General features: G+C 43.7%; 1 protein-coding gene across 1 annotated transcript in view; it reads left to right on the top strand.

The window, feature by feature from the left end:
• Positions 1 to 18258, top strand: part of LOC144754684 (protein Wnt-4) — a 235065-nt gene that overhangs the window by 90031 nt on the left and 126776 nt on the right. The window lies entirely within an intron of this gene.

Genomic DNA, 18258 nt, shown 5'->3' with positions numbered 1-18258 from the left:
TACTGCGTTCAAGTACATCAAGTGTAAGTACTCACAAGTACATTTATAAAAGGTATGGTCAGAATATCACTGATACTGTTAGGAACACATCCAGTGAGCATACATAGGCTCATTACTTGTAAGAACGAGTTGCTCGTGCATTTATCAGCAGTACAGTAATATCTATGGAATCGTTATTTTCAAACAAATAAACCAACATCCTAATTAACGATAATAACAAAAACCACAACCAGGAATGTGAATTCTATTTCTTGAACCCACCCCCCTACACCAAACCCCCACCCCCCCTGTGGCAGCTACAGACAGGTGGCACAGTACCTCCAATCTAGGTACGAAACCAGCATTACACTCACATTTTATTCAAAGGTTATGGTATCGTGGTGTGAGAGGATGCGTGTGAGGGTGTTATAACTGGAGGAGTTGAAGCGGGCCCAGTGCTCGGTGAGCTAAGTGTGCTTACAGTCTCGCCCTCATACTCTGTTGTGGACACTTCCGTCAACATTTGCCCCCATTCAAGGAGACCAACTTCCGCATTCTCATCAGTCCATTCAGCTTTCAGGCGACATTCCTCTGCTACTCCCCACTCTCGCAAGTCATCTCTCCATTTCTTCCACACCAGTGGACCGGGATGTATCCAGTGGATTGCTATCCTTCGTTTTGCAAGTACCAGACTTAGGAGCGCAAATGTAGGGCGCATCTTAGCCCCTTTCTTCGGCGTTGGAAGCACTCCCAGAGTACAGTGCTTTATAGACGTATTGATACGCCCCGCTGTGGCCGTGCCCAGAGATAACACCACCCGTTGCCAGTACAACTGCAGGCTTGGACAATTCCAGCCCATATGTGAAAATGTGCGGGATCTGTGTCACAGTGTGGACATGCAGAAGACCACCAAGGTGTGAACCGTGCTCGCCATTGGGGAGTAAGATACGTGCGGTGCAGATAGTAGAACTGGATTAGTTTAAACCGTGCATTGCTAGTGGCTTCAGCCACTTGTGCCAGTGCTCTCTTCCTTTCACCATCCGTCAACGGGACAGGCAGGTCCTCATCCCACCTCGCCCTGATTTTGTCTAAGTTCGCCCCCCTGTCTGTCTTGAGTGTCATGTAGATTCGGGAGATGAGCCCCCGACTAGAACCAGGGTCCAGCAATGTAACCAGTGTGCTGCACTCACATGGTTCATCAGGGAACGTTGTCCACATTTGACGCACAGTACTCAATATTTTGGCGCACTACAACCAAATGCAACTGTTATAAAAGGAATACATATTTATTCTGCTGTTAAAATCGTTTTTAAAACTCAGAGTCCATGCCACGACTAGTAGGAAGTAAGGTTAGTTTTGGTAAAATCTTGTGATTTGCTAAAAACTGTGACGAGAAAAGAGGGTACAATCCAGGTTCTGAGTGGTTCAAGTGTGTAGTGCAGGATGTTAAGGTAGTTTACAGAGAAGAGAACTGGGTGCGCTTGGGTGATCGCAGTGCTCCCCATGCCCATATTGAAAAGGCCCCCTTGGCCAAAAGTGCTTGGGTGGGGTCAGAGAAAGAGAGGATTGTGCTGGTTGGTAAGTTTGGTGACTTCTAACAGGGCTAACTGATGAGAGTACCAATAAGGATTACAGACTTATAAAAACCAACAGTCATATCCCCGTTTGCCCCTCACCACCGGTGATGGGGGCAATGTGCTTTATACAGTTTGCGAATGGAGAGTTCCTTTTCCCTTCAAAGGCCTGTTTCAGGTTTCTCCATGCATAATAATAATAATAATAATGATAGTTCATTTATAGAGCGCCTGGCTACCCCACAAGGTGTGTCCCCGCTCTAGAATCACTCCAGCAAGAGTGATGAAGTATGCTGGCACAAGTTAAAGTTTGTAGAGCCAGGTTTTCAGTCCTTTGCGAACGGCTGGTTCAGATTTATCCGTGCGTAACCCGAAAGGAAGCACCATGTAGACAAAGGATCGAGTGACCATCCTAGCTTTTCTTACCCTGGGGATCTTACGTAGGTGTGCTCCTGTCGATCTTAGCTGGCGGCTAAGATTGTGCGGGGATAGAAAATCATGCAAGGAGCTGGGGCCTTTCCCTTGTGGGCTCTTATGACAGAAACACATGGCTTTGAAAAGTATTCTTTTCTCGATAGGCAGCAAGTGGAGGGAATTGATAGCTTTTGTCATTGAAGCACGTCTTGGTAGGTTAAGCACAAGGTGTGCTGATGCCTTTTGAATACGTTGAAGGCATGTAATGCAGTATTTTAGTGCACCCGGATAAAGAACATTCCCGTAATCAAGTTGCGAGGTCACCAAAGTGTGGACTAAGGTTTTCTTTGCTGATACAGGTAGGATGTCTAGGTTTTTGTTTAGCATCTTCAGAGTGCTAAAGCATCTCCCAGCCACCTTTATGGTCTGAGACTCAAACGAGAGTTTAGGATCGAGCCACACTCCTAGGTCGACAGTCGAAAAGTGCATAGTGCAGTAAGTAAGCCACTCTGAGGTCCCATTTCGTTTTTCTGCAAGGCGTGGACCATTAATAGTTGTTTTCAGCAAAAATTCAGTCAAAAAGTGCCACGTGCAATGTGTGAACTGTGAGCCACTTGCCATGCTGATTTCCTGTTTCTGGGTGCAGTAGTACGTTATGAGCTTTTGAGCAAAGGGAACAGGTTGGGGGTCAGAGGTTTGGTGTTGAAGTTGAGCTCTGAGTTCATTAATGTATTTACTGTACCTCAATAGGGTTCTTACATCTGGTCACAGGAAGCATAACAAGGAGACCTCCTGGCAGGTGGGAAACCCCTTCATCAAATAAATTGGTTTCAGCAGGGAACTCCTGACAGCGTCAATGGTGGGGCAGCCGCATAGGAGATGCAACCATGATTCATGCTTGAAGTTGCATTGTCTGCATAGTCTTTCCTGGGTCGGTCAATGGCAGGTTAAAGTTGGCTACTGGAAGACCAAGCAGATGCATATACAGAATGTCTCTACACACTTGTCTGTTGCTGGCCACTTAAAGGTATGGTTGAGGTTTCCCTACAGATAAGAAGTGTTCAGCAGGAGCAGAATGCCATGAGATCTTTAGGAAGCGAAATTGTGCTAAAATGAGGTTAGTCGCAGTTGCCTGTGAATTACCTTTTTCTAGGTCAAAAAGGAGATGGTGTTTAGTTTTAACGCTGATACTTCAATTTGGAAAAATGCATTTCATTCATTAAATCTTTATTTCGGCACAAGTGCCATAAAAGAGCAATGCATATATTACATTACATTTCATTATAATAAAACATTACAATAAATAAAACATTAGTTTAAAAAGAAGAAAAAATACGACAATTTGGGAGCTAGTTGGAACGGAAACATTACATTCATAGGTCAAAATAAGGAGCATCCTAACAATTCCAAGCTGATCAGTTATATTACATTACAAACGATGCCCCAATTTTTTCCTTGTATAAAATATGGAAAGTAGGAATCTGCTAACACTAAATGTTATTTGTTGAGATGTGTTAGTTGTTAAGATTCTCACAGCCTGTGCACTGGACCTCAAGCCTAAAAGAAGGCAAATGGGTTTGATCCATCTCTTTCTGGCCTGAATATAACAAGGACAAAAAAGGAGGATATGTTGCTCGTTTTCAATCTGATTGTAGGTACACATAGAGCAATTTACATCCATTATCGGGGTTCCTGCAACACGGTTCCTAGCCCAACGAGCCAAGGTAGTTTTTATTTGTAAGTTTCCATATCTAAATTTTAAAAATAAAGTTTTGGCTAGTGGGGGCTCTATTTCATCCATAAAAGTCTCATACATAGGTTCATCCTTAAAGTTTAGGAACCTTGAAACCAGGGTCCCACTAGGACTATTACTTATAGTCCTATTTAGTATGAAACTCCAAAAGGCCCTTTTTAATATTAATTTGGGGTTTGCGGGTAACTGTTCGGGGTTCTCCCAAAAGTGTTTCAGCCCTATATTACTTAACCAAATCTTGATATGCCTTAACCATGGGATGTCAACCTGATTATCAAGTTTCATAACATCTTTCAGCCCATCTCTATAATCTTGAAGTTCAGGGACATGCCATAGTCTGACCCACAGCATCAATGGTCGAATCAAAACTTGATGGTCAGTTCTTTTGAAGTTTAGGTCAAGTTCCAGGGGCACTAAAGGAGTGCCTCTCGGAACCCTTGCCAAACTTCGCATAAAGTTATTGTCTAAGAGACTGAACGTTTCCTTTGAGCCGGGACCCCATATTTCTGCCCCATAAAGGACCGCTGATTGAACCTTGGCCTTAAAAAGTTCCATCACGGGAGAAGCTGCTTTACTTGTACTTAGACTTTGCTCCCTAAGAATAGGTTTAGCATTCTGAGCAAAAATTAGTTTGCTTTTATCCAATTGGGCTTTCCAGGTAAAGTTAGAATCCAAGGTCACCCCCAAGTATGAAAAATGAGGGACGGATTCCAGCTTTTCACCGTTTAATGTAAGGCAACCTTTGTCAGGTTTTATGGGATTTAGGGCCATATATTTTGTCTTCTTCACGTTGATTTCCAGCCCCTTCTGGCTGCAGTATTCATTAAAAGTATCTATTATTATCTGCAGACCATTTTTCGTTTGAGAGATCAAAATGGTATCATCAGCAAATAGTAGCAATGTCACCTTCTCACCATTCAGTTTTGGGGAGTCATTTTTACATCTCTCCAAAAATTGGGGAATATCGTTTACAAACAGGGAAAAGAGCGTGGGGGCCAGGACGCAGCCCTGGCGGACTCCACGCTCGATGGGTATCTTCTGGGTTAATTCACCATTTGGACCCCATCTAATTCTAGCGAAGTTCCCTGCATGTAACTCCCTAATCTGAGTGACAAGGTTATTTGGCATGCCTGCTGCACTCAAGGTTTTCCATAGGAGATTGCGAGGCACCAAGTCAAATGCCGCCCTTAAATCAATAAAGGCAACATATAAATGGCACCTTTTAATCACCACGTACTTCCAACAGAGGCAGCAGAATCTAAAAATCGGATCTATTGTGCTGATATTAGATCTAAATCCTGCTTGGAACTTAGTCAATATTGCATTTTCATCTAGCCAATTATTCACGCGTAAAAGAATATGGCGTGAGTAAATTTTTTGTAAAATATCCATTAAACTTATTGGCCGATAATTGCAAGGATCCATCCTATCTCCCTTTTTGAAAATTAAAACAATTTCCGCTCCCTTCCAGCTCTCAGGAAATTCTAGAGTGCCGGAAAATACATTACACAGAAAATTAATATAAGGTACCCATACAGCTAGATCATGCTTGTATAGGTCCCCAGGAATTTTGTCCAAGCCTGGAGCTTTTCCTGATTTAATCTGGGTTATTGCCAGCTCTGTTTCGCCTAGGGTGAAGAACAGTTGGTCTGCCGGAGATTCATAGTTTGTTGCATGCATATCCAGAATTGGGTCATCATATTTTTTGTATAAATTCGTAAAATGGGTGACCCAAGTTTGTTCATCTAGGAAAACATCCTTGACCACCCTGCCCACCTTATTTCCATTTACCACCAGCCTCCAGAAAGCGACATTATCACGCGCCCTGGCTGCTTGCAGCAAATTGGCCCATTTGTCTTCCTCCCATGCCAACTTTGCGGCCCTTTGAACAGATTTATACTTGTTCCTTGCTTGTTTTACATCTAAGGGAGATTTAGCCTTAATTGCAGTCAGTAATTCCCTCTTTGATTCTCTACAGGATCTGTCGTACCAAGGTTTACTGTGGGACAGATTCTGAATCTTCTGTTGGGATTTTTTGGGCATCTTGGTAACTAATAGTTTTATTTCATGAAATTTTTTTTGGTGTAATGGCAGGAATGCAGTTCTTATTGCATCCTCGCCCATTGACGCCAAATAAGGCCCAAACGTCCCAGCCAGAAGTGAGTAGATTTCACTGAGGATGTCATTACGGTCCAATATGAGTGGCCATTTCAGAGATCTTCTATTATTACTAATATGAATCTCAAGATTGGTGTTCACCCCTTCCTCAGTTGTACTTTGTTCAATCATATTATTAAAAAGTGAGACATCTAATGTCAAAGTTAAAGGAAAATGATCACTTTCAAATCGTTCCAGTACTTCAAAGTCCAGGAGATTTGGCCAGAGAGGGATAGAGGCGATAACAAAATCTAAATTACTTTTATAAGTATTTCTGGAGAATGTTGGTTTCTTAGAGCTGTCAGATGGTAACCTTCCGTTACAAGCCCTAAGAGAGTGTTCCGTACATAGACTCATCAATTGAAGACCCAGAGTTGAGCATTTAACTGATTTAACATTCTCTAAAGTAGGGATTTTGTTTACTTGATCTTCTTCATCGAAGATTTCGCTAAGACCCTCAACTGGCTCAAAATTACAATTTAAATCTCCGGCCAAGATAACAAAATCGTGCCTGGAATCCAGATTACTCAGAAAGCAATCCAATTTTGCAATAGTTGGCAATTCTCCAGATGATGGTAAGGGCCTGTTATAAATGTTTACAAGGAATAAATTTTTCCCGTTGGATACTGTAGCTTTTAACGCCAATATATCTACAGAGTTAGTGGGCACCACCTCAATCTTTACCTTTAAGTTTATTTTCACCCATATATAAATGCATTTGCTTTTTGTAGTTGTCGGTGCCACAGGTTCCCTGGGCTCTCAAATCTGTCTTTCAGGCAGGGCTTGAGTGAGTTGCCAGGCGCTTTCAGTATACTTATATAATATTTCAAAGTGTCAGACTCGCAGGTTAGCATTTGACTTGACAGGCCAAATTCCAGACGGAGGCTGAACCTGCGAAGGTGTCTGGGCAACTGGAATACTTTCTTGTAGCCTGAACACTTGCCTTGCTGTAGACTGAGTGTACTGGCCCCAGGAAAAGCCTGATGCCCGTAGTGTAGTGCTGGGAGGAAAGAATACTTCATGACCATGAGAATCAGTGTGGCAGAGGCACTTTTTGATTTCTTATTAAGGGGGTGAGACTGTCTATGATGGTTGTAGCTTTCTCTTTCAAGGAGGTTATGTGGGCCATGGGTTTGGAGGTCTCTGTAACCCAAACCACCAAGTAGATGCATTTCATTGCTGTTTTAATAAACATGGTCCTCATGCGCCTTGTTAGAAATTGCATTTCCTTGTGGCGGCCAAAAATGAGGACTTTGGTCTTGTCTCGATTGATCGTGGGATAATTTTCTTCCTTGTATCCGTGGAGACTGCTCTACGCTCGCTGTATGCCAACTTTAGTGTGGTCCATTACTACGATGTCATCTGCATATTGTAGGATGTGTAGGTTTGAATGGCCTAGTTGTGGTGGTGCCAGACAGCTGTTCTCCAGGGCTTTGCCCAAGTCTGCTGTGTATAAATTGAGGAGAAGGGGTGCAAGGATGAAGCCCTGCTACAGGCTGCCTTGGGTGGTGATTTTGGAGGTGATGGTGTGTGCGCCGGTTCTCACTGGGACCCTTGTGTGGGAGTTCAGAGAGGTAATAGCCCCAAGTAGTTTTGAGGGAATGCCCCAGTTGTTTAGTTTTCTCCATAGCGTGGGCTGGTCTACCTTGTCGAATGTGGTGCTGTATTAGATGAAACAGCAGAAGAATGCAGCCTTTTCTAGTTGCATGATGGCTCAGGACAGTGAGTGTGGTGATATTGTATGTTGTTAACGCTGCTGCTCGAAACCCTATTTGAAAGAATGGGAGAGCATTGTTGTCCATGACCCAGGCCTCTAGTTGTTTAAGTAATAATTGATTATAAGCTTTGGCCTCTAGATCTAGTAGGGCTAGGTAATTAGATGGGTTTGTCATGTCCTTTTTCTTGAATATAGGGCATAACATCGAGCCCCTCCATGCACCTGGAAATTGGGCGGAGAAGAAAACTTGGTTGAAGAGGGGGGTTAGCACCTCTGCCCTGTCCTCCGTGGCATATTTGTAGATTCCAGCCAGAAGGCCGTTGGCGCCCTATCGTTTTTGATTGCCTAAATACGTTTGCAGACCTGGCGTGGTTAGATCCAGCTGATTCCCTAAGGACTGATCTACAGACCCTCATTTATCAGTGTGATCTGGTGCGGCTGGCTGACCGGAGTATAGCACTATTACATTTTCTCACCCAGGATTTTTCCGGGACACTATTTTCCCTGGTTACATTTGTGGACTTTATGTTGATGTGATACCAAAAGCAGGCTAGGCTTGTTTCCTGGAGCATTTGATATATCTTCAGCAATTCCTTTTCTTCTAAGGCTTTCTTTGATTCCCACATTACTTTTATGTGTTCTTTGCGTAGGTTTACGATGTTCGTTTCAGTTTTAGCAGAGGGGTTGAGATTCTGGGTGTGCAAGGACATTCTTAGTGCACTCCGTGCCGTGATGATGGACTTGTTGTACTGCCGATTGAACTGCCCCTTCCCCTGTGACCTTGAATGTTACTTGCGGCCACTGGTTGTTGGTAGGAAGTCTATTAACTCCTTGGTCAATCTATCCTACTTGTGGTGCATGTTTCTCGGGGTGGTATTGGGATCCATAGTCACCTTACTGAGCCACTTAATACCATTGAGGTGTCTGTTCACCATGTAGAAGAGCCCACTGCTCGCCAATTGCCTGCCATGGGAGCTTTTAAATCGTCAGTTACAGTCAGGGGGTTGTGATCACTTTCAGACCTGTTGGAAATCTCCAAGTTGATGAGACGACTCGCTAAGGATTCAGACAAGAAGATGTAGCCAATTGTTGTAATTCCTTTAAAGGTGAAAGGAAACTGGTGGTTGGGCGCTTGAGCCTCGAATGCTTGTTCAGCAGAGATTAGTTTACAGGTACAGAGGAGATAGTTAATTTTTGCTTGTTCTTTGACTTTGCAGGCAGGCTTGCTGGCATTCCCCAGGCCTCTGATATTGAAGTCCCTTGCAAGCAGAACTTCATGTGGGTGAAGTCCAGTAGGCAGTTGTAAAGGTTGTCAGTTGCGGACAGTTCAGGCGCTTTGGGTGCATTCCGATAACAATTGATCAGGAGCTGGGGAGTTTTTTGGTAACAGATTATCATCTATTGCAGTTTGCGAAGTCAGATATTTTGGTTGAGGAGCACAGCGTCAATCTTGTTGGTGTGCTTAGCAAAGATTGAGAGACCTCCTGATGGCCGGCCGAATAATTTGGCGCCCTTTGCTGGCTTAAAAAGCTCATAGAAGTCATGTAAAACTGTTGGGGTGCGCACCCACAGCTCATTTAGACAGAGAATGTCACTTCTGTGCAGGTATGCCAGTGCAGACTTGGTTGTCAAATTGTCCTGGCGCCCACCACATTCCACGATGTGATTGTAAACTTAGGCTCTGTCAAGGGTTTCTGCGATTGTAAGCGGCCTGAAAGATGGTAGGTAGGAATAATTCTCTCGCATGCCATAGTGGAAGATACCCAACTGACTCCACCAGTCGTGTTGTTGCTTCTTGTCATGTGTCTTACCTTTCTTTGGCTATGGGTGCATGATACTTCTAGGGTGTTTGCATCTTTCAACGCACCTGGAACTCAGGCATGGGTAGCGCCTCACGCGCATCTCAAGACGCTCCTGTGCAGCCTTGGGGGCTCCTGCAGCAGCAGCATGTGGGGATATATCTCGGGATGTAACTTTAACAGCTCAATGCCTCATTCCTCAAAGATGCTTGATTTGCTCACAATAATGTCTCTGAGGCCCTCTCTCAGCCATGTTGTAATAGTGGCATCCGAGGTTCCTTTTTCTGGGATTCGAGTGAATTTTACACATGTTAGGTCAGCCGAGGTCAGGTCCTTGAGTGTTGGGATGCATTGGAATAGGCGTAATAGATTTCCTCTATTTAGCATGTCATGAGAGCCCTTGGGCGTATAGTGTGGGATGAACACCAATTCGAGCTGTTCCATGGCGCCTGCGTGTGTCGCTTCCCTCCGTCTGGTGGGTTGAGGCTCCGGTGCACATAGAGGTAGGAAGGGTGGGGGCCTGAGTTCATCTTGAGGGTGACTCATGTGGTCAAGTGAGTGGTTGCTTGTGGAGTTGCCTCCAGCCATTAGGCAGGTGTTTTCTTAATGATGTTTATAGTTGGTTTTCGTGATCACTGCTGTCATCGGGTATGGGGTGGGCCCACAGATTAATTGGAACTGTTGCAATTATTCGTTTGAGCCATTCTGTAAGCTCCCCTGTTCAAATTGCTGGGCAAAGTGACTAGGGGCCAAATAGTGTTTTGGCTGCAGCTTGCGAGACCAGGAGGGCCTTTAGTGAAAGATGACCTGTTGATTAAGTCGGTACGAGAAGGGGTTTTGTTGGTACTTGTCTCTTCCATTTCTGTTCTAGGGGCAGATGTGGATGTAGGAGTTCTGAGCCCCTGCATGCTGGGCTGTGATGGCTGAGCCCTGTTTCTCCCATGTGTTACTGCTGTAAGTTTGTTTGATTCATAGATTGAGCTCCTAAGTGCAACATCTGAATGCGGTCCCGCCTGCATTATGTATGGGGGTGTAATTTCCCATTGTTTCTGGTGCACGGCTTAGTGCACAAGTCCCTTCCAGGGTCTCCTTGTTTGTATTAGACAGCTTTGCTGTGGGTGTGGGCAATAGGGCAACCCCAGATGTATGAATACTGTCCATTGGTGCCTGTGCCCCGCTAGTCCCTTGGATAGCCACTTTTCGTTTTTTTTAGGATAGTTTGTGGAGCTAGAGGCTGATTATTTTTTTGTTGGTCCTGCCAGTCCTATATCTAGAGGGGTAGGGTTTCCTAGGGTTTCTTGCGAACAGCTCGTTGTGCATGTCTCTTCCACATTCTCCACATTCTCCATGGTTGACTAAGGTGTTAAGTTGAATATCGGAAATAGCTTATTGGACCCCTGCACTTGGTGCACCTGAGGAGTGAGAGAAGCCCCTCCAATCAAAGATCTCCTTTTTGCAAGGTGCTGTTTTTTTATTTTGTTTTTTCAGTTTCTTTTTCACCTTTCTCAAGAGGTTAAAGTTTTTTAAGGAGGCTGGTGGTATTAAAGATTCGCGTAGTTGGGCAGACTTGGGGAGTACGTGTCCGCTGTGGTGCAACGGGTGTGAGCAGGCTGTTTGATTGGAGGATAAGGCCCGTTTTCAATTTCTGGGGAGTTGATGTTGCCTTGACCGTAGAAAAATTGCAGTTGATGTCTGTTGGTTTCACTAGGGTGAGTCTGTTTGAAGCCGCTAAGTTTATGTATGTTCCTGGGCAGCAGGCCTTGATCTTAACACTATCCACGACTGTTCATAGTATTTCAGGCAGAAAGCTTAGTTTGCCAATCAATGGGGAGCATGAGCAGACTTGGTCCGCTCCTGCCCGCCCACTGAGATTTTCCAATATGCTTAGTCTGAGCCCCAGGTCCGCTGAGCTTGAAGCGATGCATTGGATTAGGTCTATCTGAAGCATCACCCAGGGCAAACTGATGGGAGCAGCAATTAAGGATAACAGACGGGGTTGGGGGTCAGTGTGCTTTATACAGTTCGAGAAAGTAGAGCCCCTTGCCACTCTGAAGTCCCGTTTCAGGTTTCTCCATGCATGACAGTCGAAAAGTGTTTTGTGCAATAAGTAAGCTGTTCCAAGGTCCCATTTCTGGTTTCTGCAAGGAATGGACCATTATTAATTTTCCGGCGGAAACGACAGTCAAACAGTGCCATGTGCAATGGGTGACCTGGGAGCCACATGTCATTCTGATTTCCTGTTCCAGGGTTCAGCAGTCGGTTATATGCTTTTGAGCAAAAGTTACAGGTTGGGGGTCAGTGGTTCGGTGTCGAAGTTGAGCTCTGAGTCTCTAACGTATTTACTGTACCGTGATAGGGTTCTTACATCGAATCGGTAGAAGCATTGCGATCAAGCCTCCTAGCTGGTGCAAACTCCCTTCATCAAATAAATTGGTTTCAGCAGGGACCTCCTGATAGCGTCAAGGGTGGGGCAGCAGCACAGAAGATACAACCTTGATGCACGCTTGAAATTGCATAGTCTGCATGCCCCCTCTTTTCTCTGGTGGGCCTATGCTCGATTAAAGTCAACTACTGGTAGATCAAGCAGATGCATCAGGGGCGGCCTTAGGCATATGCAAGCTGTGCACCTGCACAGGGCCGCCACGCCAATATATATCCTTAATATAATAATTCTCTGAGGATGGAAACATATTTGAGTGGCGGCCCCTGGCAGGGATTTGGTGGCCTCCTGCTCTGTTCCACTTGCAAACACCCTGACACCGCCCCCTCTTCCGGGGCCCCCTACCTACGCTCCCTGTCCAGGGCCGCCATGAGCCTAGAGCCGCCCCTGGATGCATATATCTGAAGCTCCATCTTTTGATATTGCCATAACAGTGCCAGGGCAAGCGTGTATTGCTTGATGCTAATGGAGGCCAGAGAATGTCTGGAAGCCCAATGAGAGGAGCCATGGGTACCCCTGTATGTCATTTTTAATAGTAATACCAGTAAAAAATAATATGCTATAAAAAGTCCTGGATAAACAAAGCCAGCTTCAGGCCTGTGATTTTTGGTGCAATAGCGCCTAAACCTTGTAAATATTGATACCGCCGGTCTGGTATTTATGAGGTTATGTGTCAAAGCACTGTTTTAAGTTTTTTGCTCAGGAATCAGAGTTGCACGCACTGATTCACATGTTTTGTTTCTTTCTGAGCAGTGTCCCTATTCCCGTTCCTCCAGGTGATTGCAAGTGAAATGTGAATGGGGAAAATGACCGGTGTGCACCAACTTGTAATTCGGATGAGGGAATAAACTCCAGCTTCCATCTGAATGGCTATTACAGCAGGACTCGGGATGAGCTAGCTAGTCTGTAGGAAACGAGCAATTGTGATTTCACATGAGGTACAGTGCCAAGGGCATGCTCCTCGTGTGAAAGGTGATTTACTATATAGTGTAGAAAAGATACAAGGGAATTTAATGGATCAGGCTGCCACGTTTACACCATAAACTACACATTTCTGCTTACCAGGGAAAACACTCGTTCATTAAGACATAGGCGCAGGAAGCACCTATGTTTACATACAATTCGCCATTTTCAGAGTGCCAGAAAAAGTGATATGTGATATTTACCACACAATAGCCCAAATGTTTCTTTGTTCCGTGAAGATGAAAAAAGTAATCAGCTTCCAGGCAACTCATGCAGAACACAAATAATTAAACCAGGTAACAGCAAACGACACTCTCACCGGAATCACTTGCAATTACCAAAGTGCTTGATACCATTGGGGGTAGGGAGGGGGGGGGGGTTAAATTATTTGAAGATAACTTTCTCGTTTACTATAAAGCCTCAGCAAAATTATATCTATGTTTGTGTTGCTGTAATTCATATGCTTGAACTTGGTTCTAAGGAACAATATACACAAAATATCCCAGTGACTCTGTCACATTGCATCACTGTTTTGGTGCTACATCCTTCAAGCAACCAGAATTGTTTTGAGCACTGTTGTTGAGCTATCAGCCTGGCAAAGCGAAAAAAAGCCTGGTCACAAGCATTCACTGAAATATATTCTCAAGAAGTAGGGTTCCTTCTGTGAATGTTTGCAGCAAGTTGCAAACAGAGGAGTGAAGGACAGTAAGGGGCAATAGACTTAAAGTGGATACAGTATCAACAGGTGGTGATCAGGTCTGGAGGATCAGCCTCCTAATCCACCATACAGGGATGTAAATCCTCAAATTATTGTAACAAAAGTGATCAGCACTCACTATATATTCCTTTTAAAAAACGATTGTATATTCCAGATAATCTGAGTCAAGAAATGCACTGACTCCATTCAAATGTGTTCAAAATCTTACTTAATAATACTTTATTAATGTTCTTCTTTTTTCGGAGATTATCCACCAATACTGCCAATCTAGCTACATAATCATTTTTCTAAAGGAATAAATAGTGATAGCTGATCAGTTTTGTTAAAAAAACGTTCTAAATGGACATTGAGACGATCATACGAGCGCAGCTAGTAGCTACGCAGTTCTTTGCGACTGCATGAACAATTGCAAACCTTTGATTATTTATTTGCAAAACTTTAGCGAGGGGAATACTTCTTTAATTTTCCAATTTAATCTTAATTCACAATGTATTGCAGTGTTGGCCTCATGAGCCACAAACACATCTCAGACTCGCAGTTAGGGATGGACATAGCTTGTGTAAATTGCTGTAGCTTAATTGCACTAAATTACGCAGAATTGAGTCAGGAGCGACCTAGCATTTATTGCTATTTTCTTAGCGCAGGATACACCCTTGCATATAAAGTGGACCCAGGGATGGGTTTTGCTCTACGAAAATAGTGTTAAATGCAACAGAACATGAACAGCAGCAGCCACTAGCGTTTGCTAAGTTTGTTGCTCCTGTGCTCATTAGGAGTTTTGTGCCAAAATACTCATAATTACGCAAATAACCATAATCAAAAGTTTTCTATGATGTTGCGTTATAAGAGTGACGCTAAATTACCTAAACTACTCTGATTACTCCGGCATAATTAAAATCTCATATAGACCTACTCACAGTGCTATTTTGTATTGAATACTAGCTTACCCGTCGCGCGTTGCTGCAATCTCAGAAGAAAGGAAATTCAAGGAAACTTGTCATGATAACATTCAATTTACATTGTGTCATTTTTATTGAAACTTATTCATTTTAATATGGAAAACATTTCAAAGTGTTGTTTTAATTCTATTTATTTATTCGAGTGCTTGTGGATATATAAATGGAAAAATTCGGTATTCGAAAGATTATGAGGGCCCTGGGGGGCCGATATTTAAAAAAAATATATATGCCAGAAACCTTCGGGGGAGTGTACTCAACAACTTCCCAAAGTTTCATGGCGATCGGATGAATGGTGTAGTAATGCATATGCCAGAAACCTTTGCGGAAGTGTACTCAACAACTTCCCAAAGTTTCATGGCGATCGGATGAATGGTGTAGTAATGCATATGCCAGAAACCTTCGCGGGAGTGTACTCAACAACTTCCCAAAGTTTCATGGCTTACCCGTCGCACGTTGCTGCGATCTCAGAAGAAAGGAAATTCAAGGAAACTTGTTATGATAACATTCAATTTACATTGTGTAATTTTTATTGAAACGTATTCATTTTAATATGGAAAACATTTCAAAGTCTTGTTTTAATTCTATTTATTTATTCGAGTGCTTGTGGACACATAAATGGAAAAATTCAGTATTCAAAAGATTAGGAGGGCCCTGGGGGGCTGATATTTAAAAAAAATGTATGCCAGAAACCTTCGCTGGAGTGTACTCAACAACTTCCCAAAGTTTCATGGCGATCGGATGAATGGTGTAGTAATGCATAAAGGACAAGCAGGCAGACAGACAGACAGACATACATTTGTTTTTATATATATAGATTGTTTCTGCACACTCACAAAGAATGCAGCTTTGCAGAGTAGAGGCCTTGCAAAGGCAAATAACTGTTAATAAATTGGGCCTATTAATTTAAATACTTTTTATTTTATTTAAAATGTTGGTATTTTTCACGCCTTTGATGATTTGCTTCTCAGCATTAGCTAGCCTGGGGAACTGGTTTGTCCTGTTCTGTTCAAAGGCCACATGCCAGAATCAGGGCGGTCACAAGCGGAGTGGAGCCGGGGCACCACTCTTTTCAGGGCTCACCACTGTAAATATATTTCTACATTATAAATTAGACTGCCTGCTTTTGTTATAGTCAAATAAGGCAGTTAATGGCAGTGGCCGCTAGAGGGCGCCAGCTTAATGGAGTCGCCACCAGATGTTTCTCCTCACATTGTTTCTGTTTGAAGATAATTTTTGTCGGGCCCCACATGGTTTGTAAACCAGAACCCACAAAGCCTTCTGACAAGCTCAGCCAGTACCTCCTGCGGACTGTATGATGTCTTCACAATTATATAATGCTAAGTATGGCGGTTGCCAGCACAAAGTCTCATAAAAACACATTGACCACTGCATGGTCCTGACAAAAAACATTAACGAGCATCCCAAACCTATTTAAGTTTATTGTAGCCACCTGTAAACATTTGTAATCTTTAAGAAGCTTTGAGCGCTTCTTTTTTTATGTTATTGTCTTCGACGTTCACAATTGCTACCCTATGGTGTGCACATTTGAACTATTTTGTAACTATTACTTGAAATACCTTTCTAAATTGGGAAACCTGTCACAGTTGTTAGAACTGGAAAAGAGGGTGTTTGCCTGCCTACGCACAACCTTCTTTTTGTGGCGTCAGCTTCAAACTTGTTTGGTGACAGAAGGCACACAACACCCACGTGCAATTCTTTAGACTGTCTCATGCTTTGTTGTAGATCTAAACACCCCAGCAGAGTCTTATGAAAAAGGCCTGCTTATCCATCAATTCTATGCAAACGGTCCAATATGGCTGTCTGCCTGTGGCAGTGACAGTGCATAATTTGTAAAAAAAAAAAAAAAAAAGTGCCAGGCCATCACGAGGCCACTGCAGCTTGCACCACATATTTTCTCTGCCATGCTGCCAATGGTAGTAACCACACAGGGGCGTAGCTAGAGCTTCTGGCGCCCGGGGCTATCCCCCAGATTGCCGCCCCCTGGCGGGTAGCAGCGGGGAGGGGAGGATCTGGGGAAGAATTACGGTGAGCAGCAGGGGTGGATTGGCAGAGTTTAATTTGCAACGTCACTCTCTACTGCACTGCATAAGAAAGGGCGTGAAACTATGGCGTAAGCATAGAGCAAACCTCGAAGGTCAAGTCTCAGTTGATGAAGGCCCACCAGCACTAAAATGGTAGCTAAACGCATAAGTAAATGTATCCCTTCCTCCTCTTTACACCACTCCGTACTTAACTGCTACTACAAGACCACAGCTGTAAAACCACCCGCAAGACATCAAGCACAACTCCAAATCAACTCCCACATAGATCACACTCTACACCCACACTCCACCAAACAACAACAGTATTTAGAAACATAAGCAAAGCAATAGCTATCTCCTTTTTGCTCCACTCCATGCATGTCATTTAAGAAACACCCCTCGGTCCTTATGCATGAAACCAATGTCACATAGGCCACACTGTACACATTCATTCTCGAGAAGGCCACTGAAATTGCACTGCGAGATAGTGCTTAGGAGAAGGCCGCTGAAGTTGCACCCCTAGATAGCAGTGCTTGAAGTGCAGGGCTCCCAGGCCTCCCTCATCCGTGGGTAGTTTCAATTTGGAAAGGAAAGTGCTACTCTGCACCATTCATTATTTCAAATTAGATCCCCTAGCATGGCATCCAGCATGTGGAAGAGGCTCTTGGATCTGGGAATTGGTAAGTTTGAGAAACAGTATAGTGATCTTGACAGCATCACCATTTTAGTCAGGTATGCAACAGACCTATTATGTCTGCTAGGGTTTTTCACCCTCAAAATGGTTTTAAAAAGGGGGTTAAATAGTGCACTTTAAAGCAACAAAAAAACATAGGTTCTATAGGGGCGATGATGAAATATTCCAGTACTTTCAGGGTCTTCCTCAGCCCACTCAGTCACCCTCCTGTCAGCTTCAGAGGAAGCTGGTGATCTAAAGCAGACACTGGTGGCCTGACATGCACACTGCAGTGTTTCTTAAAAAAATCATGGCACATTTTGTCCCTGGCCACTGCTCATATTTTCTCTATATTTTCATTATCAGTGTTGGTGGTACTGACTTGTAGGTGGCAGGGATTGACATTAATTGGTCCTAACAAGTGCTTCTGCAGAAAATTAAAGTAGCCTCTACTTTGAATTAAAGTGCTGATGCCTCCAAGCAAGCAAAGCAAGTGAGCTGAACTCGCAATAGAACAGCTTTCTTGTCTCTTCCATCCATGCATCTATCTATTCATTCTTTCACCCTTCCATCCCCCTACTGTCATCCACTATTTCACCTTTAGATTCTGTCATCCATTCATTCTTTCATCCATCATTCAATATTTCCCCATTCTTCCCATCCATCCATCCATCCAATTTGCTATCCATCTATTTATTATGCCATCTATCTGCCCATCCATACAGTCTAAAAAACAACCATCCACTCTGCCACCCATCGATCCATTCACTCTGCCATCCATTCTCTTTGCCATACGTCCTCCACTCTGTTATCTTACCATCACCTTTTCCATTCATCGATCAACTGCCATCCTTTTATCCATTCATTAACTCTTCCATTCATCCACTCGGCCATCCATCAGCCTACTCTGCCATCCATCCATCCCCTATCCTCTCTTCCATCCTACCATCAATGCAATATGTCATTCACCCGCTCTGTCATCCACTCTGCCACTCATTCACCATCCATCCACTCTGCCACCCATCCATTCATCAACTCTTCTATCTATCCAACCACCCATCCACTCTGCC

This window comes from Lissotriton helveticus, chromosome 5_1 (genome assembly GCF_964261635.1).
Source record: "Lissotriton helveticus chromosome 5_1, aLisHel1.1, whole genome shotgun sequence".
In the NCBI taxonomy this organism is placed as follows: domain Eukaryota; kingdom Metazoa; phylum Chordata; class Amphibia; order Caudata; family Salamandridae; genus Lissotriton; species Lissotriton helveticus.
This window is presented reverse-complemented; position numbering and strand designations above follow the sequence as displayed.